The 11,750-nt window shown below is 39.2% G+C and overlaps 1 long non-coding RNA gene across 1 annotated transcript; it reads left to right on the top strand.

The window, feature by feature from the left end:
• The first annotated feature begins 4,531 nt into the window (after positions 1-4,531).
• LOC127875305 (uncharacterized) lies at positions 4,532-11,038 on the top strand. The gene is made up of 2 exons (XR_008047352.1): positions 4,532-4,594; positions 10,990-11,038. It is a non-coding gene; the product is annotated as an uncharacterized LOC127875305 (long non-coding RNA).
• The last annotated feature ends 712 nt before the right edge of the window (positions 11,039-11,750 follow it).

Genomic DNA, 11,750 nt, shown 5'->3' with positions numbered 1-11,750 from the left:
CGTCAATGTGGAATTGAAAAAAAGTCACATAAACAACGAGATGGTGCAAAATTACTTACAATAAAAGCACGATCTAAAGATATTTTTATCAAAGTCGTTTATAAGTCTAGAACAAGGGTGTCAACGAATGATAGACTGGACGGTATTATAATTGACTAATGTGGTTTGGGGATTTAATGCGTCAGAAATTAAACCTCTAGGGGTGTAAGCCGAATTATGAAATATATCTGTTACAGTATACTTTTAGTTTCGACCATCTTAATAACGCTCGATTGGTCATTGTCGGCTCGGGTACTACTTACATGTACCCCGGGTACGCTTAAGTATACTTAAATGTGCCCCGGGTACGGATAATATAATAACACGTACCCGGTCAATTTAGAATGTACCCGAGTTTTATTCCCGCCTAAAAACCGATGTCGTAAAACGCGCTTCGAAATACCAAACAAAATTCTCTTTGAAAAAAAACTTCCTCAAAATGCTTTTTGAGCAGGATTTTCGATAATACAGAGGCCATTTTACAGAATATTGACATAAATACGAACAAACTTAATTTGAAACAAAAGCCGACAACGACCAATTTAGCGTTATTATTCCCGGGTACGTTTCAGTATATTTTCCGTACCATGGGTACATTCAAGTATACTTAAGAGTACACGGGCACATTTAAGTAGTACTCGAGCCGACAATGACCAATAGAGCCTTAGTTACCCACGTTTACTCAAATGTGCTTTGCTTTTCTTCTTGGTTGATTATAATATTTGATATATAGTGATAACGTTGTCAAAACCGTGGGTTCCGATGATGAAATGTGACCTTTGATAGGAAATAGTCCACTAGCTTCGCCGTTATTGTTCCGTCCAGAAGACAGACATATTCAACATGCAGGATCACGTGACTGTTGGTTTTGCCATTTAATATTAATGAATGTAAACACTTCGGTAAGTGCTGGTTTTTTTCCAAATAACTGCTTAAGACATTTTTTTCTTAAGAATTTCAACTAGTGCACATAAGACAGGTTTGTGTGCTGCTTATGGCAATGTGCAATACATCCACCCGGTAAGTATTTTATTTAATAAGCATGCGTTCTTGTTAAAAAATTCCATGTGTACTGCACGATTATGCTTCACGCAACGTGAAATGTTGTCACTGATTTCAGACGTATTCAATGATTTATTCTTATACCTTAAAATATCGGCACAAACTGCAAGAAAACTGTATTTTATGCACGAAATGTTTTTGCAATAAATTGAGATATTTGTAAAAATGAGGTTCTTAACGTTCTGTCCAGCCCGTGTGAAAAAACACTGAAAACCCCGTTAATTATGCGCCCTGATATTGAATCCCGCGCTTTAGAACTTGACATCAGTTTTATAGTGGTTTGGTGAAGAACTTTATACTCAGATCTGGTGAATAAAACCGGTTTACTGCAGTAACGGGTAACGGGGATACATCGAACATTTTATTTTAAATATAGTTAACGTTTTATAATGTACGTGCTCTTCGATGAGTGCGTGTATAGTGAAGTGAATCTCTGAAAATAACAAGAAGGTCTTTCAAACTACAAGCATATATGATAGCTCTAATATTATTTGCCGTTTTAAAACTAGTGTACTGTGTTACGGAATTCGGATAAGGCCAAGTTGAGTGTCGCGTGTCGACCTTCGACGTCGACACACGACATTCAAGCGACATTCTCTCGACGCTCTCTCGACAAATAAGTCGACAGTCAATATTTGAGTGTCGCATATCGCGCTGGGTTTTAGAGAAAAAAATATCGCAGAAAATCTTGACTGACGACTGATTTGTCGCGCGTCGTATTGAGCGTCGAGATAATGTCGCTTGAATGTCGTGTGTCGACCTTCGAGCGCGACACTCTCTCGACATTCTCTCGACGCTCTCTTGATGCGCGACAATCATGCGACAGTCAATATGATATATCGCGAAAATGTCGCCTGTCGACCTAAAAATCACTAGGTCGACACACGACATTCTTTCGAAAAAGACATTGAACGTCGTGTGTCGACCGGTGTGGAAGTATTTTTTTCATCTGCAAGCAAGGTGTTATTGTAAATTTTTCAGCTAAAGTAAAAATAACGGCTCTAGTAGCAGCAATTACAGCAGCAGCAACAGTAGCAGCAGCAGCAGTAGAAGCAGCAGTAGCAACAGCAGCAGCGTAGTAGCAGCAGTAGCAGCAGCTGCAGCAGTTGTAGCAGCAGTAGCAGTAGTAACAGTATTAGTAGTTGTTGTAGTAGTAGCAGTAGCTGCAGTAGAAGCAGTGGCAGCAGCAGCAGTAGCAGAAGCAGTAGCAGCAACAGCAGTAGCAGCAGTAGTAGCAGTAGCAGCAGTAGCAGGAGTAACAGCAGTAGCAGCAGAAGGAGTAGCAGCAGTAGCAGTAGTAGCAGAAGTAGCTGCAGTAGAAGTAGTAGTAGTAGTAGCAGTAGAAGTAGTAGCAGTAGTAGTAGTAGTAGTAGTAGTAGTAGTAGTAGTAGTAGTAGAAGTAGTAGTAGTAGTAGTAGTAGTAGTAGTAGTAGTAGTAGTAGTAGTAGTAGTGGTAGAAGTAGAAGTAGAAGTAGTAATAGTAGTAGTAGTAGTAGTAATAGCAGCAGTAGCAGCAGTAGCAGCAACAGCAACAGAGCAGCACTAGCCACAGAAGCAGCAATAAGAGCAGTAGTAGTAGTAGTAGTAGCAGTAGTAGTAGTAGTAGTAGTAGTAGTAGTAGTAGTAGAAGTAGCAGTAGTAGTACTAGTAGTAGTTGTAGTAGGAGTAGTAGTAGTAGTAGTAGTAGTAGTAGTAGTAGTAGTAGTAGTAGTAGTAGTAGTAGTAGTAGTAGTAGTAGTAGTAGTAGTAGTATAAGTAGTAGTAGTAGTAATAGTAGTAGTAATAGAAGTAGAAGTAGTAGTAGTAGTAGTAGTAGTAGTAGTAGTAGTAGTAGTAGTAGTAGTAGTAGTAGTAGTAGTAGTAGTAGTTGTTGTTGTTGTAGTAGTAGTAGTTGTAGTAGTTGTAGTAGTAGAAGTAGTAGTAGTAGTAGAAGTAGTAGTCGTAGTAGAAGTAGTAGTAGTAGTAGTAGTAGTAGTAACGGTAGTGTTAGTGAGACTGGTAGTAGTGGTAGTGGGACTGTTGGTATTGAAAGTAGTAGTTCTAGTAGTAGCAGAATCAGGAGTAGTAATAGTAGCAGTAGCAGTGTAGAAGCAGTTGCAGCACCACCAACAGTAGCAGTAGTTGTAGTTGTTGTAATAGTAGTAGTAGCTGCAGTAGAAGCAGTAGCAGCAGCATCAGTAGCAGAAGCAGCAGTAGCGGCAGCAGGAGTAGCGGCAACAGCAGCAGTAGCAGAGAAAGCAGCAGCAGTAGAAGTAGTAGTAGTAGAAGTAGTAGTAGTAGTAGTAGTAGTAGTAGTAGTAGTACTAGGAGAGACAATAATATAATTTTTTATTTTTTTTTCGTAGTAGTTGTAATAGTAGTATTAGTAGTATTATTAGTAGTAGTAGCAGTAGTAGTAGTAGTAGTAGTAGTAGTAGTAGTAGTAGTAGTAGTAGTAGTAGTAGTTGTAGTAGTTGTAGTAGTAGCGGTAGAGTTAGTGAGACTGGTAGTAGTGGTTGTGGTAGTGGGACTGGTGGTAGTGGTAGTAGTAGTTCTAGTAATAGCAGAATCAGGAGTAGTAATAGTAGCAGTAGCAGTGTAGTAGCCGTTGCAGCACCAGTAGTAGTAGTAGTAGAAGTAGTAGTAGTAGTAGTAGTAGAAGCTGCTGTGGCAGGAGTAGCAGTAGAAGCAGAAGTAGAAGCAGTGGTAGTAGTAGCAGCAATAGCAGAAGGTGCAGCAGCAGTAGCAGCTGTAGCAGTAGTAATAGCAGTAGCAGGGGAAGCAGTAGCAGTAGCAGTAGTAGAAGTAGTAGTAGTAGTGGTAGTAGTAGTATTTTTATTATTATTATTATTATTATTATTATTAGTAGTAGTAGTAGTAGTAGTAGTAGTAGTAGTAGTAGTAGAAGTAGTAGTAGTAGTAGTAGCAGCAGCAGCAGTAGCATTAGCAGCAGCGGTAGCAGCAGCAGTAGCAGCTGTAGCAGCACTAGCCACAGAAGCAGCAATAAGAGCAGTAGCAGGAGTAGCAGCAGTAGCAGTAGTAGCAGTAGTAGCAGCAGTAGCAGCAGTAGCAGTAGCAGCAGTAACAGCAGTAACAGCAGTAACTGCAGTAACAGAAGTAGCAGTAGTAGCAGCAGTAGCAGGAGTAGCTGCAGTAGCAGTAGTAGCAGTAGTAGCAGCAGCAGTAGTAGTAGTAGTAGTAGTAGTAGCAGTAGTAGTAGTAGTAGCAGCAGCAGTAGCAGCAGTAGTAAATTACTGCATAAACATTGCATGCTATGCATTTTCCAGATCTTCCATCAATAGTCATTAACATGAACTGGAATTGTTATCTCTTTTAGCTATTATCTGCCTATGGCAATGTTGAGAGCGAGCTGCACATCATAATTATGATATTGGTTCTTATTTCATGAACAATGAAATCAACGCATAATGCTCTATTGTCATGTATTGTAATGTAAGAGACACAACTCGTATTGTCTTGTTAAAGCATGCAGTCATGAGTTACTTGTATTGAGGTTTATAGATATGTGAATCTATGAATAAAGCCAGTTGTGAGTTACACACCGACGAGTTCAGAGTTATTACATGGTGTCAGAAATTTATTAAAAATCGGCGCAATCAGGCGATTGCATGAAAATCGTACGTTGCAAATCTGTTGTAAAAGGTTCATTTTATACAACGGCGAAATGGCTTCGAAGGGAATCAGGCCATTACCGGAATTTAACCCGTCAGAAAGTGCATCAAGTTGGGAAGACTACAAACGGGACTTCATAATTCATTTGGACGCGCTAGGTCTGGACGACAAGCCTGGAAAAAAGAAATGTTGGTGTCCTACTTGCCAACATGGGGAGAGAGTGCGTAAAATTTACGATTCGTTCGCGTGGGCGCCGGAAGTTGTTGCCAATCAGGATGCTGGAGTCGCGGCAGTGCCAGCCGAGGATAAATACCATCTAGAAACAGTTTTCACAAAATTTGACAGACATTTCAGAGTACATAATTACCGTAACATTAAAAGACAAGAGTTCCTCAACACAAAGCGTGGTAACCTGTCAATAATGGATTACATTTCGGAATTAAAAAGAAAGGTCGAACACTGTCAATATGGGGAACAAAAAGAAGGGTTAATATGTGACATGATCATTAATTGCGTGAATGACACAATGTGTAGTGCAAAGCTAATGGAGATACCGGTTACACAACTTACCATCGAACGTGTCGTGCAGGTTTGTAGGCAAATAGAATTGACCACATCTCACATCAAATCACTAGGCGAAAGCCCTCACGTAAACATCGCTAGAACGCATCAAAACCCTCATAAGCAACAAAAATACTGTGCCAAGTGTTGCAGAAAACATGAAGTAAGGAAATGTCCCGCCTATCAAAAACAGTGTGACAATTTCGGTGAGTTTGGCCATTTCAAGGCATCCAAATTATGTCCTGCAGTCGGTGGGGCATCGCATCAACAAAAGGGGATATCACACAGAGGGGCACGTGGCTATGGACGTAGACTGCGTAATCGCGGAAGTGATCGGGGAATCCACCGTGGATATCGGGGCCGTGGAGGTCAACGACGTGTCAACTACACAGAAGCCCAGGAAGACTAGGTCGAGGAAATGTTTAACCAGTTTGAACATGCGGATGTGAACGACGTATTTATCGCAACATCGAGTGAAGATAACCATGAATGGTCCGCTAACTTGAAAATAGGGTGTAAAACGGTAAAATTTGAAATCGACAGTGGCGCAATGTGCAGTGTCATGTCATATGGAACAGCGAAGCCTCTTGAAAAGGTTGCACCAATCACAAGAAGTGATGTTATTATTAGCGGTGTCAATGGGCCAGCAGTGAAGGCGCTAGGAATGATTACATTGCTGTGCGAGCATAAAAATATCAAGCGTTCGGTTAATTTCCAGATTATGAACACTCCAAGAGGCATAAACTTGCTTGGAAGGGATGATTCAGTTGATTTTGGGCTTATCATGAGAATACACACCGCAAGACTTGAAACAGAATCTATCATTGAGAAATATAGTGACGTCCTTGGGGAAGAGATTGGGTGTATACCGGGCGAGTACGAGATTACAATCGATAAGTCAATAGAACCAGTAGTTCATGCACCAAGACCGGTTCCAGTCGCGATTCGTGAACAATTGCAAGCTGAACTAAAACACTTAGAGAAATGCAACATTATTGCTAAAGTAACAGAGCCTACGAAATGGGTCAGTAGTTTGGTGTGCGTAAGGAAGAAAAACGGAAGAGTGCGAATATGCATTGACCCCACAGATTTAAACCGCGCAATCCGAAGAGAACATTATCCAATGAACAGTTTTGATGATGTTGCCACAAGATTGAATGGGAGTAAATACTTTACAACGCTAGACGCGAATATGGGTTATTACCAAATAAAATTAAGAGAGCTCGAAGCTCACAGCGTTTAATACTCCGTTCGGCAGGTACCGATACCTGCGGATGCCGATGGGCGTGAAGTGTTCGAGTGAAGTGTTCCAACGGTCCATGGAACAGAACTTTGGTAACATCGACGGGGTAAAAATAATTGTTGACGACATTTTGATTCATGGTAGAACACTGGAAGAACATAACAGGCGTTTGGAAACGGTGCTTCAAAAGGCACGTTCAATTAATCTGAAGATGAATAAGAAAAAGGGCATGTTTGCCAAGCCGGAAGTGGACTATGTAGGTCATAAACTGACTGGAGACGGAATTAAACCGACAGATCAAAGAGTGAAGGCGATAGCAGACATGAGAGAGCCAGAAAGCTTCAGTGAGCTGGAAACCGTGTTAGGCATGTTATCGTATGTGTCTAAGTTCATCCCAAATCTCAGTGAGTTGAATGCACCACTGCGCGATATGAAAAGGCTAGAAACGTGGAGCTGGGGTGACGAAGCGAAGCGCGCGTTCAATAAAATAAAAGAAGCTCTTGTTTCAACAAAAGTACTTCAGTACTACGACTTGAAAAAACCTGTCACACTCACAGTAGACGCATCAAAGAGAGGCCTGGGAGCCGCAATAATCCAACAGGACCGTGTTGTGGCATATGCGTCACGTGCGCTCACACCGACAGAGCAACGGTACGCTCAGATCGAAAAAGAAATGCTAGCCGTTGTATATGGCTGTGAAAAAATCCACAAACTGCTATATGGCCGAGATAGTTTCCTAGTGGAATCTGATCACAAACCGTTGGAGTCGATCCTAAAGAAAGTAATACATAAAGCTCCGCTAAGGATTCAACGAATGATTTTGAAGCTTCAACCGTATGACTTCAACCTCGTGCACAAAAGCGGCAAGGACATGGGTCTAGCAGACTGCCTCAGCAGATTACCGTTAGAAAATCAAGATGAGAAAACTATCGATGAAGAGTTGATGGTTTTGAAGCTCCACACGCTGTCGTGTTCAAACCATGACAAAATTACACGTGCAACACAAGCGGATGAACAATTCCAAGTACTGGCAAAGGTTATCATTCGAGGATGGCCAGAAACGAAGTGCGAAGTTCCAGTTGAAGTCGTTCCATTGTGGGATTACCGCGATGAAATATCAATCTACAATGGAGTTCTGTACCGAGGGGAACGCGTGTGTATCCCGAAAGAAATGAGAACAGAAACGTTGAAAGCGATACATACGTCGCATTTAGGGGTAGTGAACTGTAAAAAGAGGGCGAGAGAGTTAGTATTTTGGCCCGGCATGAACAAACAAATTGAAGATCTTGTTGGCAAGAGTAGTGCGTGTTTAATGCATCGCAAGATGAGCCAAAAGGAGCCAATGATCACCCAACCAGTACCTGAGCTACCATGGAGCAAAGTTGGAATGGACTTATGCGAACTAGAGGGTAACAATTACCTAATCATTGTAGGCTACTTCTCCAACTTCATTGAAGTAGCACCATTGCAAAGAGACACTCGAACGAGCACCATCTTAAAACACATCAAGCAAAACGTGGCTCGTTATGGAATCATGGATTCAATCATCTCGGACAACGGTCCAGAGTTCACCAGTGCTGAATTCCGAGAATTCATCGAAAAATGTGGCATCACCCATATTACGTCGTCGCCTTTACACCAACAAACAAACGGCCTTGCTGAAAAGGTTGTACAAAAAGTGATAAATATAATTAAAAAGTGTAGCGAAACAGGGAACGACATCTACTTAGCCCTGTTAGAACTAAGAAACACACCACGCGATAACATCGGATCACCGATGCAACGTTTGATGGGTCGACGCGCAAAAACACTAATACCTATGAAACAAACACTGCGACAACCAGAAACAACCAGTGAAAATGTCCCACCGAAGTTGTTAGAATTTCGTGAAAAGCAAAAATTCTACTACGACCAACACGCAAAGAGCAAGGACAATCTTCAGCCAGGGGACGCAGTAAGAATTAAAGCTCATCTGGCTGGAAACCGGCAGAGTATGTGAAACCGTCCGAATACCCGCGATCACATATAGTTAAGGCAGGCGAATCGGGGCGCGAATATCGCCGAAACACGGACATGCTAATGAAAACCAAGGAAAAACCACACATTATCACCACAAACAATGACGTGTACATACCGGCACCCACAGCGCCAACAGAGACGGTAGCAGAACAACCATCAACCACTCCAAATCACGAAAACAGTTCTAGTGCGAGATCGAGCGATACTCGAGACAAACCGGGGAAAGAGAGTGTACAAGACACTGTTAGAAAGAAAACGAGGTCAGGAAGAGAAGTTCACAAACCGATACGGTTAAATGTAGGGATGGCAACGAATACCGATTTCGGTATTCGAATATTCGGTCACCCTTCCGAACGAATATTCGGATATTCGGTCAACATCTGTTGGAAAAAAGTCAACTTTGTTTACCGTACCATTACTCCATGAATTCTACTTTCGTTTTTACCGGAAGTTCACCGTAAGTGACTTAATATTGACACAGCGTTGCCGTCGCTAATTCGAAGCTGATTTTGTTGATTACTTTTTATTGTTAAAATTGAATGACAAAAACTGTTTTTAAACTATTAATATCGTACATCAACAATAGAACGAGAAACATAATATTACATGACGACAAAATAATTACATGACAAAACAGTTAGATCTACATATAATTAAAGCTGAACTTAAACGAACTATGTACATAGCCACAACACACTTTGAACCTGTTTAACAGACTAAACAGTCAGTCTTTTAAAGTTGCCACGTTTAAAAGACGCTTGGATCGGCGACTTCTTATCGGATGATGTCGTGAAATACTTTCAATCAGCGAAAGGCGTAGGTGGCATTTTGCTTGGACAGATATTTACTTTATGCGTGTAGCAATTATAATATTTTCAATTAAATGAGGGTGAAATACCAAAAACATTTCTTTAAGTATAATACCTGATTGAATATTGAGTAACTAATTTATGTTTGGACCATACGATACGCAAATACTCATTAGAGGTTGAGTAAATTATTTTCTAAAAGCTTTTTTGATTGGACAAAGTGATTATAACCATACGATCTGTTTTGTTTTTCACACCAAGTCGGCTCTTTCTTTACTCATTTAATCTTTGATAATTTTAAATGTAATTCGAGTTACTAGATCGAGACGGGTCGGTGTTTTAATTGCCATACGGTCTTATTTGTTTTTTACACAAAGTTGGCTTTTCCTTTACTCATTTAATCTTTGATAATTTTAAATGTAATTCGAGTCATTGGATCAAGTGCAGGTCGGTGTTTTGATTGCCGACGCGATTTGCAACTATCATAATTTTGACACAAAGTGTCTGGCTTTAAGCGGGATTTATGACCGGTATACTGTCATCACCATAGCGGAGCATTATCGCGCCTATCGGAATAAACATTATGACACGAGGAACAATTGTTTTGACAATTTTTGAGCAAATTGTACGAATACAAAGTCTTTGAAATTACTCGATTTTTTATTTTTTCTTCCGAATATTCGATTCGGAAAACAGTATCCGAATATTCGGTCCGGGACCGAATATTCGGATATTCGTTGACATCCCTAGTTAAATGACTATGTGTAAGATGTGAAGTGCAAAACATGTGTCATATGACTGCCTTATTGTAGTGCAAAATAAACTTATTAATAAACTGTTTAATAGCTATCATTCGGTAATATTGGTATTTGTATAAGTAAGATGTATTGTGGTAGTAAATGCATAATGTTCTTGAAACTGTACTTTCATAACGAGCAAGGAACAGTTTGTACACATTTATTTTTATCATATCAAACTCTTGGTTAATGTTTAAAGATTCAGTGCCTTCAGCGCTTTGATTTTTCTCCAAACAACAAAATGTTCATGAAATTTTCACAAAAAATCCAATACTTAATTATTTTTGGGTGTATCTACTTTGTAGTTTGTTTTCGGTGTAAACACAGTTTGTTATCATATCTCAGCTGAAACCCGACATTTACTGTATCTGGCATTTGTCATTTTGTCCTGAACAAGCTTGAATCCGAGATAACAGAGACAATTTTTTTGGAAAGTTAGCAAACATGTATTTTAGTGAATAATTTTGTCTTACATGTTGTTTTATTGTTAATTTGATTTTATGAAGTTCAATTGCATATTTAATTTAAAAGAAGTTCTTCATTACTTAAAGTGCATTTTATTCATATGGAATATTCTATTTTAAATAACAATTTAACGCTCAGAGGTTTAAAAGAAATTCCCACTATGATTTTATAAAAAGAACAGTTTATAATGTGTTACTACAGGTTATGTTATTTGCTCTCTTTCATAAACCTATTCACATATGTAACGATAGAGTAGTTGATGTATCATGTGTTTATAATTTTTAAAAAAAAGAAAAAAAAGGGGATGTCATGTATTGTAATGTAAGGGACACAACTCGTATTGTCTTGTTAAAGCATGCAGTCATGAGTTATTTGTATTGAGGTTTATAGATATGTGAATCTATGAATAAAGCCAGTTGTGAGTTACCCACCGACGAGTTCAGAGTTATTACACTATAATCTGTAGATTATGTGACTTTTTCAATTGTTTATCAGTCTATTAACAACCATTTATTGTAATAGCCTTACATATAGATGATACAAGTGTTTTTTATTCACTGATAAATAATTGATGGAACCAGGAAATATTTTGATTTGGAATTTTTTTGAAAATTGGGAACCTTGATTCTGAATTTTGTCAAACATTGTTTTATTCCGTGAATATAGGGTATCATGTTTTGCGTTCATTATGTTATGGGTTTTGTTGTTCTTCTGGTTTAAAATATATAAATAAATCACATGAAGAAAAGAGAAGCTAGTTGTTAAAGTTTTATTTATTATTATATAGTTATATAACACAGCAAAACATGACTGCAAGAATGTTGAGTGGACACATTATTAAAATAAAAGTACAATAGAATATGCATCATTTAAAATGGACAAATCATAAATTATTACATGTAACTGTGTCATGAATCAAAAGTAAAGAGCATTTAGACGGCTATAATCTAATTAATGCATGCGCCTAAATTGTTTTACCAGGTTGCATGTTCAGTCCACACTAATCAGGGAGACACTTTCCGCTTTTGTCGTATTGTTCTATGAGCGAAAATCCAGTTATGGCAGAAAGTATCGCACCTGATAAGCCTGTGCGGACTACACAGCCTAATCTGGGACAACACTATATACATGCATTAAAATCTC

Source organism: Dreissena polymorpha, chromosome 3, assembly GCF_020536995.1.
Source record: "Dreissena polymorpha isolate Duluth1 chromosome 3, UMN_Dpol_1.0, whole genome shotgun sequence".
Lineage (NCBI taxonomy): Eukaryota > Metazoa > Mollusca > Bivalvia > Myida > Dreissenidae > Dreissena > Dreissena polymorpha.
The sequence above is the reverse complement of the archived record's forward strand: the minus strand, read 5'-3'. Positions and strand labels throughout refer to the sequence as shown.